This window comes from Capricornis sumatraensis, chromosome 4 (genome assembly GCF_032405125.1).
Source record: "Capricornis sumatraensis isolate serow.1 chromosome 4, serow.2, whole genome shotgun sequence".
Classification (NCBI taxonomy): domain Eukaryota; kingdom Metazoa; phylum Chordata; class Mammalia; order Artiodactyla; family Bovidae; genus Capricornis; species Capricornis sumatraensis.
Window position 1 is genome coordinate 22,257,584 of NC_091072.1, and position 17,719 is coordinate 22,275,302.

A 17,719-nucleotide genomic window follows, 5' to 3' on the forward strand; every position below is an offset into this window, starting at 1 on the left:
ACAAGCTGACTGTAACTTAGTGCTTTTTATCCTTCTTTTCAATGTTGCTAGTATGCTATGGATTAGAAACAACTCACTAAACACAAAGGAATTCTATCAGGCAGAGTATCACGTGAAGCCATCGTAGGGACTGCCTGAAACAACAGCAAAAGTCACATTTTTAAATACTGGGATTCTTTTTTTTTTTTTCCAGTTAACTATGAAGACTCATTTAAATGAAAGAAGTATCATGTTAAAAAAATATTGCCATATTTTTCCTACGATTCATTTCATTATGCTTCAGCACTTCTCTTTTAAAATAACATAGCTTATTTTTTCTGGGCAGGTAACTGGCACACTCATTAGATCAAGTTTTTGCAGGTTCTAGCAAACACATTTTTTTGTTTTGTTTTGACATTACATTTTCTTCTGTTTAACCTTTATTCTTACTCACATTGGTACTCTGTTTTGTTTTACAATCATTTCTTTTGAAATTTTCATGTGAAAAATTTAATTATATGTAAATCTATTTCAGCATACTTGCAAAAGGTTCCTGGTGCCCTAGCCTGTCTCCAAAAAGCACACAGTGCCCCTTCCTATTCTACACCACAGTGCCTTCAAGGAAGGCCCTAAACATTATATTCAAGAGAGTGAGTTCGAACAGCTGAGACCTGGATTCTTGGGGCAGAACTGGTGAACATTTCTTTAGGAGAACCAGTGTTTTTTATGAGACATAGAGATATATGATGGCCACAGATGGGCTGCCATGTAATGTATGCCTACATCTGCTCACTGTGAAACAAACTGTCATTTTATGAGTCAATTTTGTGTAAAAGATGAATGATTAAGATAGCTGGATTGCAAGAGTTTGATGTAAAATGAAGTTTAACTCTGTTGGGGAAAAAAAAAAAAGCCAGTAGAGATTTACAGTGCCACACATTGCTTATTTTTATAGCTTAACTTCATCATTTCAAATATACAACTACAAACACGCAAGATCAACCACAGTATAGAAACTGCAGTAAGGACATCCAAGAGCCGGGTATACAGGCTGCTGTCTTCTGAATTACTAGGTCATTGCTTATATTTCTAAAATTATTTTATTTTTGATGATGTATCCCTAGAGTGCATGCTTTTATGATGGAAAACTAGTGAGAGATTAGCTCAATTTTATGTTATTACTTTAATGCACAACTCATTCTGATCAAAATGATTATAAATTATCAGTGTATGTATGCTTGCATGCTAAGTCACTTCAGTCACGTCCAACTCTTTGCGACTCCATGGACTGTAGCCTGCCAGGCTCCTCTGTCCATGGGATTCTCAAGGTAAGAATACTGGAGTGGGTTGCCATTTCCTCCTCCAGGGGATCTTTCTGACCCAGGGATTGAACTTGCATCTCTTATGTCTCCTGTATTAGTAGGCAGGTTCTTTACCACTACCACCTCCCTTATAATCTATTTTTTGCATTTATGTAATTACATTTAAGATCATGGATGGATCATTACAAAATATGCTGCTCATAGAAATTATTGCCTCCAAAAATATACCAAAGAAGAAAGTATGTATCATAATAGTAACAAGGATAGTGAACCTAAAAAGTAATCAACAATTATAGACAATTGCAACTCCAAAATATCCAAGTCCTTACAAATTGTCAAACAGTAAAACTGATTCATAATGAAGCTAATACATAAGTGAGAAAATGTGTGTTAAATTCTAGACCAATAAGCAATAAAAATGGAGTATGAAAGACTGAAGGGCAAGAGGATCAGACTGTAGTCTAAATGTATTTGGGTGGAAAAATCAAAAGATATTTGTATGAATACTTAACATCTCAAGATCAATTCAGTTCAGTTCAGTCGCTCAGTTGTGTCCGAATCTTTGCAACCCCATGAATCGCAGCACACTAGGCCTCCCTGTCCATCACCATCTCCCGGAGTTCACTCAGACTCATGTCCATCGAGTCTGTGATGCCATCCAGCCATCTCGTCCTCTGTCGTCCCCTTCTCCTCCTGCCCCCAATCCCTCCCAGCATCAGGGTCTTTTCCAGTGGGTCAACTCTTCTCATGAGGTGGCCAAAGTACTGGAGTTTCAGCTTTAGCATCATTCCTTCCAAAGAAATCCCAGAGCTGATCTTCAGAATGGACTGGTTGGATCTCCTTGCAGTCCAAGGGACTCTCAAGAGTCTTCTCCAACACCACAGTTCAAAACCATCAATTCTTCGGTGCTCAGCCTTCTTCATAGTCTTCAAACTAATTCTATGTGAAATTTGCTCAGTCATGTCTGACTCTTTGTGACCCCATGGACTATACTATACAGTATACTGGAGAGGGTAGCCAGTTCCCTTCTCCAGGGGATCTTCCCAAACCAGGGATCAAACCCAGGTCTCATGCATTGAAGGCAGATTCTTTACCAGCTGAACCACCAGGGATGCCAAACAACCTCAGTGGTCTGGATTAAAAGTAATATTAGCTGGATTAAAGTAATCCAGTAATTGGTCTGGATTAAAGTAATATTAGCTTTAATGTATAAGTGGAAGTACATTAATTATTAGACACTAATTTTTTAAAAGAAGTAAAAAAATACTATTTTAACTTGGCAGAGAACTTTAAAAGATTTTCTGAAGTTAAAATGATCCATAAATGTATTTAATATAGAAACCCTATTTCTGACACACCCAAATACACATATAAATAGAGCCAGGGAAAGGCATTGCAAACGAATGAGTCACATTTAAGCCTGAAACCACAAATGAACATGAATAAGAATAAGATCCATTTTTAACCATGTAAAATTGACTATAACAATTACATAATCTTTATTTTTAAGGACAGTATAGATGTAGTGAATCGTCTTATAACTTTGATGAGTTAAGGGAACTAATTTGATCTGAAATAATCAGGTACTGTTTTGATACTTCTTTCATATCCATGAAGGAGAAGCACTCAGACAGGATTAGCTCACCATCCAATACTCACATTACTTTAATTCTACATAAAATATCCAGATAGGATATTCTATCTGCATGATATTCATACCATCTATTTACTTCAATGTTATTGATGTCTATCATCAATCACACTTCAGTGTTAAAGAATTCCTGTTAACATGCAAATATTTTAGCTACATATAACCATGTGTAACCATTAACAACAGCAATAAAATATCATCATATATGGAAGAGTTAAGTGATAAGAGTGCAGTTGTTACGATAAGGAAGCACTTCTGAGAAAAATGGATCCAGCCTTTGGTTTCAGGGTTCTGGCCTTGAAAAGGACAAGAAAACAGAAAGCCCACAGAGCGAGAAGAGCAAGAACTCACACACAGGTCACAAACTTCCCTACAGGCCGAATTATCCGACTTCACTGTTTCTTAAAGAGTCTGAAAAGAAATTCTGAAGTAAATGCTGAACTTTCTTCCCAGGCATATTAACCCTAAACATTATGAGTTTTGTCTGTGGTAAACATCAGTGTCCTTACTCAAGAGCATTCTTTGTGAACCAAAGTATGCTTTAACATTTGGAGAGAGAGACCAAATGGTGACCCAGGAGACTCTTGAAATTTCTTCTTTCCGTAGATATATCAAATGTAAAGTAACACACAGAGCACTTCCTTCTGAAAATAATCCAGAAACCATCTGAGTGACTTCTGCAAACTGGGTAAATGAGAAACAGGACATAGGGAGGAAAGGCTGAGAGACACAACCTCACCATTAATCCCAGTCCTGGCACAGCACCAAGCAAACAGCAGGAGCGATGCAACTCCCAGCTTCTCCCCGAGGAGCTAAAGACCTGGACCACACAGCCAGCACCTCACAGACTCTCATTGGAGCTATGAGCACCCAAAACTCAGCTCTGAAAGCCAATGAAACTTGAGTGTACATGTCACACAGAATTATAGCAAAGACAGAACAGTTCTTAATCGACAGACAGGGACTCCTGGCATGTGTTTCTGAGGGCACAGCACAGAGAGGGCAGATATACACACCAAACTCCCTTGAAGGAGTGTGACTCCTACTTCACAAGCTGCCTCCTGAGGATGTAACATCTAATTAGAAAGCATCCTGGTGCTGACCGTGATTCTCCCTGAAGTCTGAAAGAGCCAGTGTGCACTTCTCCCAGCTTCTCCCTTCAGCTCTCTCTCCAATAAAAAAAAAAAAAAGTCACCAGCGCTGGTGCTGGAAGTTGGAAGGAGCTTATTGACACAGGTAGCACCCTAAACTTCACGAATGTCACCTGAAGATGGATCCTAAATCCCCTAGCTCTGATCACCACTGGGGTTTGAGCTGATGAGTCCCGCAGGGCAACAACAAGAAGCAGTTTTTAACCAGGCACAAGAGCAATACCCACCATGCCCATGGCTGCACAGCCTAGCTCAGCACAAAGGGACAGAAGACAAAAATGCCCACCCCCCAGGTGTCCTCCTGGGAGTGGTTTAATTTCATAGTTTCTCAGCTGCTGCCTAAGAGTCTGGCTTCTAGTCAGCCTCCATCTAGGTGCTATGATCCCTTCCTTCAGAACACTGACTGACTGCTCTTCACGCAGCCTCACTTACTGGGAGCCATAAAGAACAAAGACAGCAGCTTAGGCAACCACAAAGGTTGAGAGACAACCAGAAGTTTGGATTTGGCTTATTCATTTACATGACATCGGTCCATCAAGACTGGGAGAGGAGGCTATCTCATCCAATGAGCAGAAACCAATGCAGGGGATTTAGGAAAGTGCAGAACAAGTGATAGGTCTCAAGTTAAGAAACATTAACTCTTCAGAAACTGATCTCAGTGAAACAAAGTGAATGGTTCACTAAATGGAGAGGTTCAAAATATCAGGCATCAAGGTGCTCACTGAAGTCAGAAGAGCAATGTATGAACAAATTGGGAGTTTCAACAAAGATAGAAAATACTATTAATATCAAACAAAGATCACAGAGTGGAAGAATACCATAAAGTGAACTGAAAAATTAAACAGAAGAGTTTGACAAGAGACCAGATCAACTGGAAGAACCGATCCATGAATTCAAAGACAGGGCAATGAAATTCAAGCAGAGAAACCAAAGAAAGAAGAAGCAAGACTGACTGAAGAACTTACCAGACATCATCAAGAGGACACACTACACTTTACAGGGGATCCAGAAGGAGAAGAAAAAGAGAAAGAGGAAGAAAATCTATTTGAAGAAATAATAACTGAAAACATCCCTAACTTGGTAATCTTCCAGATCCAGGAAGTCCAATGATTGCCAAATAAGTTGAGTTAAAAACACCAAGATACATTAATATTCATGATAATTTCACTGTCATAAAGGTAAAGACAGAGAATCTTAAAAGCAGCATGGGAAATGCAACTTTTTGTGTTTATCTGTAAGATGTACTAGAAAAACCAGAACGAACTTTTTGGCCAACCCAGTACAAAGGAAGCCCCTACAAGGTTTATCAGTGAATTTTCAGTAGAAACTCTGTGTTTTATAGATATGATGGGATAGCCATAAAATAGAACATAGTGTCATTTGTGACAACATGGATGACCCTAGATGGCATTATTCTAAATGAAATAAGTCACAGAGAGAAAGACACTTATTGCATGGTTCTTACTTACATGTGGACTCAGAAAGAAAAAAAAAAAGTCAGACTCACAGAAACAGAGTAGGATGGTGGCTCCAGAGGCTGGAAGGTGGGGAAAAAAAGGAAGAGGCTGGCAAATGGCTACAGACTTTCAGTTATAAGATGAATAAGACCTGAGGTCTTCACGTGAAACATGGTGACCCTAGACGATAATACTGTATCATATAACTGAAATGTGGTAGGAGCCTAGGAACTAAAAGTTCTCACTCAAAATAAAAAAGGATAAATGTCAGGAGATGGATGTGTCAATTAACTCAATGGGGGGGGGGGGAAGGTTTCATAATGTATATCAAATCATCATGTACACTTTATATATTTTTTAACTTTACCTTAATGAAACTTTTAAAATATTAGTTTACTAACGTGCCAAATTGTTCTAATTTTTTCAAGTGCAATGTCATTAAAGGAAACATATGGAGTAAATTTGTCTCTAAATAATAGAACCCTAGCCTAACACTTCAACAAAAACAAAGGAAATTCAGGGGAAGCATTTGTGATTGCATTTAATTTTCACAATAATGCATAACAAAAGTAATACCTATGATGCAGATATTAATATTAGCATTCTACATGTAAGGAAACTTTCAGAAATTTGTAGATCAGAACTTTCTGAAGTTCATAGTGCTACTCAATATTGGCATAGGATTTGAAAATACATGTGCCTCTAACAATCTAAATGCTCTTTATACTACAATACATTAATTTTACAGCAGCGAACTACTACATAGAGTGTATTGATATAATTTAACATATAACTTGAGAGCTATACTTGTCATTTCTGCTGAGGTTACATTTCTAATTCCTTAATCTAAAAGGAATTTGCATTCAGTTGAATTAGGTAGATTTTAACTGAGCACCTCCTTCCTCAACCACAGTGAACTTAATGGAAAGTGGCAAGGGTGACTTAGCTGCTTGAAAGCAGACATTCTAATGTGATTCTATATGTACTTGACATAATGACATACGTGTAGCACAGCCCAGATGACAACAAATATGTTCACTTAATTACTGTGATTTCTAAAAACAGAAAATCACAGGAATTTTGTCTCTTTGGATGGTCACATACTTAGCACATAGAAACACACGCACACCAAAAAAACAAAAAAGAAGTCATACACTCAAAACACAGTCCAAAATCAATTTCAAATAGCTTTTGAAAGTTAGAAAGAAAAATGTAATAGGATTTAAAACTGCAACATGAGCTGAAACCAATTTTTTTCTGAACTTGAAGTGAACTAAAACCTATTTGCATATATATTTATTCATCAGTCGCCAAAGATTTAATTTTATAATTAATGTATGCTCTCATTAAGTACAAATTAAACATATATTTCTCTAATATCTATGCTAGAAGTATATTTTTTCAATCATTAGAAAATCAACAAAAGCAATCCAGTTAAAATAGTGGATAAAGGTTTTTACTAGGCAGTTTATATGATGTGAAAACCAAACTTTCCTACTGACCTGAAAAGATGCTCAACCTCATTAGTAATGAGAAAATACAAATTTGAACAATAGTGGGATACCACTTAATATCCATTATCTTGGCAAAAATAAGAAAGTTATATAATACCAATGGCTGAATGGGAAAATGATATATATATATATATCTTGATGAAAGTGAAAGAGGAGAGTGAAAAAGTTGGCTTAAAGCTCAACATTCAGAAAACGAAGATCATGGCATCTGGTCCCATCACTTCATGGCAAATCGATGGGGAAACAGTGGAAGCAGTGTCAGACTTTATTTTTTGGGGCTCCAAAATCACTGCAGATGGTGATTAGAGCCATGAAATTAAAAGACGCTTACTCCTTGGAAAGAAAGTTATGACCAACCTAGATAGCACATTCAAAAGCAGAGACATTACTTTGTCAACAAAGGTCCATCTAGTCAAGGCTATGGTTTTTCCAGTGGTCATGTATGGATGTGAGAGTTGAACTATGAAGTAAGCTGAGCACCGAAGAATTGATGCTTTTGAACTGTGGTGCTGCAGAAGACTCTTGAGAGTCCCTTGGACTGCAAGGATATCCAACCAGTCCATTCTGAAGGAGATCAGTCCTGGGTGTTCATTGGAAGGACTGATGCTGAAGCTGAAACTCCAATACTTTGGCCACCTCATGGGAAGAGTTGACTCATTGGAAAAGACTCTGATGCTGGGAGGGATTGGGGGCAGGAGGAGAAGGGGATGGCAGAGGATGAGATGGTTCATGGCATCACCAACTTGATGGACATGAGTTTGAGTGAACTCCGGGAGTTGGTGATGGACAGGGAGGCCTGGCCTGCTTCAATTCATGGGCTCGCAAAGAGTAGGACACGACTGCGCAACTGAACTGAACTGAGGTATGTATTGTGTGTGTGTGTGTGTACTTATATATAAGTAAAAATTGTAGTTATTGTGAAGAGTATTTCTGTCATAACTGGTAGCACTCAGAATGGATACATCACATCACTCAACATCCCCACTCCTGAATACATTTCTCAGAGAAACTATAACTGTTCCCAGAGCACAAGATTAATATGAAGATGCTCAAAACAGTATCACTTACAGCAAAGTAAGTTAAGGTGATATAAATAATAAAATGTATTGGATGGGTACACAAAATATCCTACAGCAGTTAGGAGATCTGAAAACCCTGGTGTTGCATACTGAACCACTTGAGTGAACGTGTTTGGGAGGCATATACATTAGGCTCCGCATTGAGGGATAATACACACAAGAAGGCTTTCAATGACTACTGGCATTGTGTGTCATAAAGCGAGGAATATGATTCACCTCCAGCCTCTGCATCTGAGGCTAATATAAAACATTAAAAAGCCTATGAATTAAAACATCAGATTTGGTGAAAGTTTAAATCTAACTGATAGGCCAGAATATATTAAAAAATAAGGCTAATTCACTGAAGTTTACGATGATACAAAGTCTTTTGGACTGAATTGAGGAGATAGCAATCATATGAAGTCATTGATGGGGGAAGGCGATATCGCAGAATAACAACACAAAAAAGGAGCAGTCCAGTACTCCCTGAAAGTGGGGTTTCCCACCAAAACCTTGGAGAAGTCACACAAGCAGAGATAGCAGGGTCTAACAGGGAACCGTCCTCAAATCAATTAATTTACGATGATGGGAAAACTGTCCCATTTTCTTGGTACCAGAGCTGCTGGGTCTGGCATTTGCTTTAAAGGTACAAGGATAACGTAAAACACACTACACTTATAAGCAATCTGCCACAGGGAATCATAAAATGGGTATTAGTGTCAGGCAAAAAGGCAACACAGGACTTAGTTTCCATTTGTTTACTTCAAAGGACATGAAATACACACCTCTAGAAAATACATTCCATTCCCATCTATCTGAAGGCAAGCCTACCTGGTTGCTTATTCAAAAACCAATCCCTAAGCTTTAGCTTCGCACTTCACTTCAGGCAGCACAACCCCTATGCTGTCTGTAAAAATTGCTTTACTGTCAGAAAGCTTGGGAAGTCAGAGTGCTTAGGAAACACTCCAGCTAGAAATATTTTACAATTTAAGCTTTTGTTTCATGAAAATTAAGTAGGCAACCCAAAATCACTGTGCGTTTGAATAAAATCAGAAGCGTAAAAGAAAATCACTAGACTGAAAAATCCCAAGAATTGAAACAGCAGCGAACTTTAAAATAAATAGTTTCTTCAGAGGGATGAAGAGATGCCACAAACTAAAAATACAAATTTGCTTAAGAAGCAAATAACATGAAGAAATGAAAATAAAGAGGAAGATGGATCACAGAATGAGAATGCAAACTGGCTTAATCATGAGTTGGAATTCTTAGAATGTGGAATAAAATACCAAGGGTAACATTAATGAGCATAAAGAAGACATGGGGATAGATTCTGGAATTGTTATTGTTGCTGTTGAGCCACTAAGTTCTGTCCAACTCTTTGTGACCCAAGGGCTGTAGCCCACCAGACTCCTCTGTCCATGGGATTTCCCAGGCAAGAACACTGGAGTGGGCTGCCCTCCAGGGGGTCTTCCCAACCCAGGGATGGAACCTGCATCTCCCGCATTGCAAGCAGACACTTTACCACTGAGCTACCAGGGATTCCAGAAAACCCTGGTTAAATTGGCATCCAAAAATAGAGACTGGAGGACAGCATAGGGGAAAATATCAAGGAAGCATAGAGCTGAAGCAAGACCTGAAGCAACAGCCAAGTAATCGTCTGTCCTTAGAGAAAGACTGAAAACAGACCTATATTAGACTGTTGCCTGGTAAAGTGAGAAAAGAAAAAATCGAAGGGAAACAGTTCATAAGAATGGAAATTAGACTCATCTTACGCTTTTGTTCCCACATGGCATACCGGGTGTATCGGCTAGGCTGATTCTTGATGAGGTTTACCTTCGAATGAGCAGACTGAGCAAAGAGCACTGCCCTCCTTGTGGGTTGGCCTTGTCCAATTCGTTGAAGGTCAGACTAAACAGAAAGGCTGAGAATTTGCCCTCACTGTCCACCTGTGTTTGAACTGGGACATTGGTTTTCTGCCTTTAAACTCAGAGCGTGACGAGTTTATACCATCAGCTCTCCTCGTCTCAGACCTTCAGATTCTAACCAAGGTTATACCATTGGTTCTCTTGGGTTTTACATGTAAAATGTGGCCCACATTCATTTGGATATCTTTATATCTATCCATATCTATCCATCCATCCATCTATCCATCCATCCATGAACCCATCTATCATCTTTTATTGGTTTGTTTCTCTAGAGAACTCAAATATATTGGGGAAATAAGAAAAACACTAGAGAAAACTGTTAAATAATTAGTCTCAAATGAGCCAATCTATATTCAAATTTGAGGGGAAAATATTTTCATACATTCCCCCCAAATCAGAAAATTTACAAGTTACAAATAGCTCTCGCTTCAATAAGTACTTTGGAGAAAGAAATGGCCATCCACTCCAGTAATCTTGCCTGGAGAATTCCATGAACAGAGGAGCCTGACAGGCTACAGCCTATGGGGCTGCAGAGTCAGGCATGACTGAGCAACTCACATCACTCACTCAATAAGTACTTAGTGAATGATGAAGCCTGAACATATTTCATTTATTCAGTGCTCATTTACTATCTTCTCTAGAATACCATACTCAAGATTCATATCTTGACTGTTCATCTACTGGCCTTATCGATTCTGGATATTCTTTGCTTTCTCCCTTTCTGTGTTTCAACTCAGTAACTAATCTGATAAATGACAGTAGCATGTGATTACCAGGGCAAGCTGTTTTGGGTACAAATTTTAGAAAATTTCAGGAAACAAGTATTCCAATGTTATTTATATCTACAAACTGTTTCAGAGCATAGAAATGGATGATACTAATTGATTTTAAATGACTAACATTAAATAATAAAAATCTAGACACAGGAAAGGAAAAAAAAAATCTATGATTGGTTTTACCTGTGAATAAGTTCACAAAGATTCAGAAAAGTTCTTAGCATATTTATTACGACATCAAATGCAAAATATATTCAATGCACCATTTTGTCTTACAGTAAATATTAGTAATAACCAAATATTAATGATGAAAGTTAAGTAAATTAAAAACAGTTATTTTTAAATGAGTTACATGAGAGTATACTGTTATAAAAATATATCTAGAACATATATTTTAATTAAAGAATTAAGGTACAAAAGAGCATGTATGATGGTCTCCTTTTTAAAATAAATGTATCTGTGCATGTATAAAAATAGAGCAAGAGTGATGCTCCCCAGTGAATTAGGAATCTCTTTCTTCCAAATTATCTGAATTTCTTACAAACATTTGAAAATTTTATTGTTGTTGTCAACTACAAATTGGCACTTGCCATCTACCTCTACAGGGGTTAAATCACGTGATGCTGCAACTGCTGACCTTCAACATCCCATGAAAGGAGCTGAGGGCGGAGATCAGAAATGAGGCACTATGTGCTTTGGGAAAAACTGGCAGAACAGGTCTTCAAATAGATATGTTCAGGAGACAATTTTGGGAGCCCAATTCTTGTATGTCATACCTAAAAGTGCCCTAAAGTCCTGCATGGTGAAGACTGCTCCTGTGACTAGCAGAAACTTTTTGCAAACTCTGGTTGCTTGTACCCCACGTTCACCAAAATCACATACATACTGTCCTTCCCCCTTACCTCTCTGGAGCAATTTTTCAGAGTTATCTGAGATCCTGTCACCTGGGCTATAGTCCTCATTTCGCCCTAAATAAAACTTGCAACTCTCATGTTGTACATTTTCTTAAGTTGGCATTAAAAATTATAAATGCCCTTAAAAGACTAAAGAAAACACTAAAGGTTATGAATTACATAAAAAGTATCAGGAGTATACTTTCCTTCCCATGGAACAGTCTCAAACGCTTTAAGAAAATTTTAAACCTATCCACATGAAAATATAAATCTAAGGCACAACTGGCAGCTCAGACGGTAAAGAGTCCACCTGCAATGAGAGGAGGCCCGGGTTTGATCCCTGAGTTGGAAAGATTCCCTGGAGAAGGAAATGGCAACCCACTCCATTGCCTGGAAAATTCCATGGAAGGAGGACCCTGGTAGGCTACAGTCCATGGGGTCACAAAAAGTCAGACACAACTGAGTGACTTCACTTTCACTTTAAGGGCATAACATTATTTCTGTTTTTCTCAATGTTAATACCTGAGGGCTTTGTGTTTGTATGACTATCACCATTTTAAATATGAGCTCAAGTGTTTTGCTAAAATTTCACCAATTATAGTGAAGCCAAGATTTGTTCCAGGGACTCTATGATTTCATTGTTCATGTCTCAAGTTTCCTCCCTAAAGGAAATAAACCTAAGATAAATAATTATGTGCTATCTGAAAACACCTCAAAGTACAGTAAAATTACCACACATCTTTTATTAAAAACTATTAAAATATCTGGACACAGGTGCAGTTACCTGTTTGGGGTGGTCTTCCTATGTGTGAGATGATTGTAATGATTCCACAGAATTATGGCATAAAATCAAAGAGATTTCCTCTAGCTTTCTACATACCATGCAATATATTTTATTGGTTTCATGGGAATGTAGGAAAATCCTTTGCTGAAACTTTTTCTACAGTCTATTCTTTGACTTCAAAATTTAAAATATGTTCACCAAGATCTAGGAGGTTTCCTAAAGAACAAAATTGCTCTGGACATTGCCCATAAACTTTGTAATACACTGGGCTTCATTTCACCTAAGATCTTAGATTTCCTTGGTAGCTGTTAAGCCTTTTTCTTGATAGAGAAAAGATTTTTTAGATGACATAGCCTTAGGCTGACTTTGCCCTGGAGTGGCTTGGAAGCGTTCCAGAGATTACTGACTACCTTTCCTGCTCTATATCCCCAATGTCCTCAGTAGGCCTAGTAAAATGGAAGGATCATTTTCCGAATGTAAGTTTTCTTTAAAAAACAAAAGTTCATTTTAAATAGGGGACTTGGAAATACCAAATTGTTTCTTTTTTCTTACAAATAATTTGTGATCAGTAAGTTTAGAGTGATTTTAATGTTCTTATTTTAAATCCTAAATTAAATGTAAATTTATAACAATTTTGTGTGGACAAATCATGTTGGCAACAAATTCCTAAAAGGTAATAAAGCAGTAAAGGTTATTAACCTTTGCTTGTGTGCTCTTTGTAATATATCCTGCTTTGCCCACACAGATAATAACCTGTGGGCTTGAGAAATCATGCACATTTTCTTACTCCTCTGCTCCTAAAAGATATCAGTAAATCACATTCTAAGAAAAGAGAAACAAAATCTTGTTTTGATAGTTTGATTACATTTTAATGACAAACTTTTCATGAAACTAATGAACCATTAGCTTTAGGGGCCCTCACAGGCACAGATCCCTTTCCAAGTTGGCAGTGGCCTGCAATATGTTCCTGAAAATTTACAAAATTAAATAATTTGCTGCAAGTAGTTAAGGACAGTGACGCGCTCCATACAACTTTCCCCATCACCATTTCCTTTCAGTGCCATTGGAGGAAACGCCAGAGGCACTTTCTGATGTCTAGGTAGGAGGAGGTTAGTTGGGGAATCTATCTTGTTTGGATTCAGTGGGATAAAGTGATTCTTTTCATAGTCTTTTCCATGTACAATTGTTTTAGCTGTTTCCATGTAGAAATGGCTACCAGGACATCTGCTATCTACCACTGTCCCAACTCACCTACCACTGTGACAGACAAAAAGCGGTGGAATCACGTATTATTTTGTGACGTAAATATATCCTATGGTATGAAACACTGGAGATATATGAGTATTGGAGAAATAAGGACTGGCAAATATGCAGCTGAACACTACCCTGCAGAAGATTCTTCCAACCATCGCACAGGTGCTGGTGTATGTGTACGACATGGTAGCTGTTGACACCTAAGCAAAACAAATTATCTCCCACCAGCAAGTACTAAATGATATATGACGTGTTTAGTTGCTCAGTCATATCTGACTCTACGTCCCCATGGACTGCACCCTGCCAGGGATTCTCCAGGCAAGAACAGTAGAGTGGGTTGCCATTTTCTACTCCAGGGGATCTTCACAACTCAGGGATCGAACCCAGGTGTCCCACATTGCAGGTGGATTCTTTGCTATCTGAGCCACCAGGGAAGTCCCAAGTGATCTAACATATATAATTAAAATAAGCCTTTAGGATTTCCAAGAATCCTTGTATTTGTGTAGCACAAATCCTTAGCAGTACTGCAAATAGTACTGTACGCACTAGCTATCATTAATAATAAACAAATCTAGATCAGTCTTACCAACAGAAACACTAATGCATTCCACCGAAAATATAAAATTGGTTCATACAAATGAGTGAACATTTTATTGCCTAGATCCCCAAACATTGAACTTTCAGTCTTTTTCCTCACATCACACCACTTTAGAGGGAACACCTGCTCTAGCTTCAGTCCCACGTGGTCATCTACACCTGCTTAAACACAGCCCTCAGGGAGGCGGACAATCTAGAACAATCGGGATCAAGTTTCCCAAATTTCCAAAATGGGAGGCTACAGCATCATAGAGTTACAAAAGATGTTCTACAGATCATCTTCTGACACTCGTTAACAACTCTATGCAGACAACGTAAGTTTAAAAATTCAGCCAGGAAGTTCACAAATTAAGAAGAAATGTCTGGAGAATGATATTGGAGGGTTGTGGTATTTCCCTAACGACACTTCTGAGAGGACTCTTCTTCCCCACCTCTATTCAAGGCAGAAAGCTATTAAGCAGTAACACAAACAGTATACGGAAATCTCTAAAAGCCTGGAAAGCATTCATTTCTCTTGTAACCCAGCCCTAGAACATCTGAAAACACTGTAGCAATTGGCACCTATGTGGTGGAGAGCAGAGAGTGATACATTGGGAAGGAGAACCCTTGAAGACAGAAGGCTGCGCGTGGTCTCATGTGATTCAGACATGGACCACATGGGGAAGAAACCACGCTGCATGTGGTTTTAAAAGAGCAACCATCTCAAACACTGTCCCTTCAGGAGCTGGTGATATTAGAAAACTAGCTGTTGCTGTTTTGTTGGATGATGGATCAACACTGTATGTAGCTAGTTCCAGAAAAGACACAGAGACCAAAAAAAAAAAAAAAAGAATGCAGCAGAGGTTAGCAATGGGGGTATCTTCAACTTGTTCACAAAATATTAACCAAAGAAGGTGATCTTCTCCATAACCCCATTCCAGGGACTGGCTCCAAGGTCGGAGGTCTCATAAACTGAATTTATGATAAAGAGAATAGATACCTATCACATCCCTGTGACCCTAGCCAAGTTCAAACGTCCCAGTTGAATGCAACCACAACTGGCAAAATAGAGAATTTTAACTTCAAAAAAAAAAACCAACTGATGGAAATCTGATTGAACTGAATTGGGGCCTCATTTTTACAGACACAATCCAAGTGAAATCAAGAATGGATGAAAAACCTAAAAACCGTGAACTCTGACTAACAATATTCATTAGAGTTAAGATGCCCATAGATGGAAGGAAGGATCTTCTTGCTCATATCACCTTTCTTCCTGACCCCTGGATGAGGGGGTGGGAAAAGAAAAGTATTTGGAATAGTAAATATTTATGTCATCATTCACCTCTTGGACCTCATTTGGGAAGATGCTACAGGATTGAAGGGGCATAATGAAGGAATAAAAAATTATAGAACATGGGCTACTCACTGGAATCTGGAGAAGAAAATTAAGTAAGGTTATTTTCATAATGTACTTTCAGAACAAGAGACTAAACTCTAACTACATAGCTCAGATTCATACTTTTGAGATAATCTTCTGGTGCCTCACGATTCTTTTCCTTATTTTAGAGAATGATGCTCTGTAGCCAAAGCTGTTTTTGACCCTTGGGTTTTTCCATTGTAGTATTCACAGGCGATTTTTAACTTATGTGTATTTGTTTACCTTAGAAAGCAATGTATAATTAGTGCAATGACCAACTTGGAAATTTCTCTACTATTTACCCCAATGTGAACACAAAGAGAGAAACATGGTACTGTGGCACAATTTCTTTTTGTCTCCTTACTTACGCATGAGAGAGTACAAAATGGGAAATGACCTCAAAAGTCTGGGAAGGGGGTTCCCTGGTGATCCAGTGGATAAGACTCTGTGTTCCCAATGAAGGGGGACCAGGTTCGATCCCTGGTCAGGGAACTAAATCCCACATGCCACAACTAAGACCTGGCACAGCCTAAACAAATAAATAAAATATATAAACAACAACAAGAAAAGAACGTTTGGGGAAAGAACTTAGGAAGGAACATAGTCTTCCCATTTCTACATGGATTCTTGGTTTCGTACTTTGTTGTAAAACTGTCACAATTTTACTGCTGCTAAGTCACTTCAGTCGTGTCCGACTCTGTGTGACCCCACAGACGGCAGCCCACCAGGCTCCCCCGTCCCTGGGACTCTCCAGGCAAGAACACTGGAGTAGGTTGCCATTTCCTTCTCCAATGCATGAAAGTGAAAAGTGAAAGGGAAGTCACTCAGTCATGTCTGACTCTTTGCGACCCCATGGACTGCAGCCCACCAGGCTCCTCCATCCATGGGATTTTCCAGGCAAGAGTACTGGAGTGGGGTGCCATTGCCTTCTCCCACAATTCTACAGGGACCTTTAATAGGAGCAGCTAGGAAGGAGTACACGGTTAAGGAGATTATTTCACACTGTAGATAGTAGTCAAAACTATTTTATGCTTTTGGGGAAAAGATGATGATTATCAAGGTAGTCTACAGAAGAGAATTAAAAGACTCTGGTCAATTGTTTCTGGCAAGTGTAAGCAAAACATTATTACAATGGAAATTAAGAGCCATCAAGGTTAGCCATCAAGGGGATAATGCACGCAATTAGGCATGTTCTTTTCTAACAGTTATAGGCACAGTATGGCAACCCACTCCAGTACTCTTGCCTGGAAACTCACATGGACGGAGGAGCCTGGTAGGCTGCAGTCCATGGGGTCGTGAAGAGTTGGACACGACTGACCGACTTCACTTTCACTCATGCATTGGAGAAGGAAATGGCAACCCACTCCAGTGTTCTTGACTGGAGAATCCCAGGGACAGGGGAGCCTGGTGGGCTACCGTCCATGGGGTCGCACAGAGTCGGACACGACTGAAGCGGCTTAGTGGCAGCAGCAGCAGCAAGCTTACCACTAACTCTTCAGGCCACCATGGTCCCGTAAACCTAAGCTGAAACAAAGGATACTCATGGAGGCAACGGTTACTAAAGGGGATGTGAGGGAAAATAAATCTACGTATGTATGTATCTATCTATAACTATATATTGGCCAGAGCCAGAGTACCCTATTCATCCCAATGGACAAAGGGCAAAGAGTGTGAGTCCCATATAGCCAATGGTTTTGCCCAGTCCTACCACTCTAGTACTCTTGCCTGGAAAATCCCATGGATGGAGGAGCCTGGTCGGCTGCAGTTCATGGGGTCGCAAAGAGTCAGACACGACTGAGCAACTTCACTCACTCACTCATTGCCGAGAGAGGCTTGCCCTAGTAAAAGCATCAAGGCAGGTTAGTTACCAGAACAAAAAACTTTGATTATATACAACTGGAAATAGGGTGATGTATGTTTTAGTAGAGCTTTATAATTTTACTCACTATCCATATGGAAAAT